The sequence below is a fragment of the Dasypus novemcinctus genome, chromosome X, assembly GCF_030445035.2.
Source record: "Dasypus novemcinctus isolate mDasNov1 chromosome X, mDasNov1.1.hap2, whole genome shotgun sequence".
NCBI lineage: Eukaryota > Metazoa > Chordata > Mammalia > Cingulata > Dasypodidae > Dasypus > Dasypus novemcinctus.
The window spans coordinates 25960940-25963205 of NC_080704.1; positions in this window are offsets into that span (position 1 = coordinate 25960940).

Below are 2266 nucleotides of genomic sequence, written 5' to 3' on the forward strand. Positions count from 1 at the left end.
ATTTTTATTTGATGATTATTCACCTTAATAATGAGAATGATAGAAGAAAACTCAAGTGTTACTAGCAGTGTACTATATCAACTCATGTTGCAGGCTGAAATTTGTTTATAAATCTACACTTATGCATAATTTATTGTGCATTATCTAAAGAAATGTTAACTGTTCTCTCAGTTGCCCATGGGAAAATGGGGAAAAAATCTCTTCCACTTCATTGTTAAGTTATGCTCCTGATTTTCTAATCAGAATGCCTGACAGATAATAACTGTGGCTATTCATAGACACATGAATTTACTCTAATACCCAGTGTACTGAATGTAGGGCATTTGTGGTTTAAGATGAATGACAAGTTAATGAGTTTTTCTTCCAAGTAGCTTGCTGGCATCATGTCCAGGAAACAATATCTTTTGTTTTTCTGTTTTATGCACAATGCAGAACACATAGTAGGCATGCAATAAAAGAAATAGATATGCTGAATAAAAGAAATAGAGCCCTCTAAATTTGAATTTGGGATCAGTGCCATGTTGCATAATTTTTTAAATGGCAATAGTATTTCATTCCATAAATATTTTTTAGCATAGGCACTGTGTGAGGTGTGATGCCAGGGTTAGAGAATTAACAGTGAAACAAAGCAGGTGATATCTCTGCCCTCACTGAGTTTAGCAGCAATTAAAACTCCAGAGCAGAGGTCGGCAAATTATAGCATGCAGGCCAAATCCAGCACACAGTCTGTTTATGTGCAGCCAGTGAGCAAACAAGGATGAAAAATAATCGAAAGAATTAATATTTCATGGCGCATGAAAATTATATTGAAATTCAAATTCCAATATCCATAAATAAACTTTTATTGGAGCATAGCCACATTCATTTGTTTACATATTGTCCATGACTGCTTACACTTTACAAATACAGGGTCAAATAGTTTTGACAGAGACCATGCGGCCTACAAAGTCTAAAATATTTACTATCTAGCCCTTTCCCTAGAGGTTCCAACTTTCTTTGAATACTCATGAGGACTGAGTCTATATTTTTTAACTAACTGGAGCACTAGTCATGCTTCTCAAACTTTGATATGCACCGGAATCACCCAGGGATCTTGTTAAAATGCAGATTCTGCTTCAGCAACTCTGGCACTGATTCTATGTTTCTAACAAGAACCCAGGTAGGAATTTCTAACTAGTTCTACAAGCTTGGTCCTTTAAATCTCCTGACAAACTTGAACTGAAGAGAAAAGGATACCCTATATTGGGGGCAGAAAAGTAAAAGTAGCTTCAGAAGTTATTTTAATGCAATTGGTGATTTTCAGTCACAGGTTGATTGTGTGGCAATGGCAAATGACAGGGCTGTTAAAGTTCATTTCTTAATAATGAACAATTTTTCAAAGCAATAGAGATTATAGTTGCTTATTTGTTATTTCTAGCTATTTATGAAGTGAATGTTAGAGGAAAACTAACATTTGGACTTGAATTTTGTTTGGAGGAAAGGAAAAAAGACAAACCCATATAAACACTCTTATCTATTGAAATAATTAATTTTCATCTTTAATAAGAATGAAATATTAACAATCTACTGTTATATCCTCTGAATAAACATTATTGATGGAAAGATGAACAAAGGTTCTCTGAACATATTGCCCAAAATTTTGAATCTTGATTATTTCCTATAAACACTGTGATTATAAACAAAACAAAAACAAAAATAAAAAACTATATGTTCAAAATCAGGTGTTGGCAAGGATAAGGAGCAACTAGAACTCTCATGCCCTACTGGTGGGAGAGTAAGTTAATGCAAATACTTTGAAAATCAGTTTTTCAGTTACTTCCAAAGTTTAACATACACATTGCCTATGACTCAATAATTCTGTTCCTAATATATACTCAAAAGAAATGTATGCATATTGTAAATCAAATGACTTCTACAAACATTTTTATTGTTGCATTATTCTTAAAAACTCAAAACTCGAAACAACCTAAATGTTTCATAGTAAAATGGGAAATAAATGGTGGTATATTCGTTACAATGGAATATACACAGCTGTTTTAGTTTGCTTAAGGCTGCCAAGGAAATGTACCAGAAATGGATTGGCTTTTACAATGGGGATTTATTAATTTATAAGCTTACAGTTCTGAAGCTGAAAAAAGCATCCAAATGAAGGCATCAGGTGATGCTCTCTTGCAGAAGACCACTGGCTGTGAGCAATCCTGGACTTCTCTGCCACATGAGAAGGCACACGGTGGCATCTGCCAACCTCTGCCTTCTCCTCCAAGCT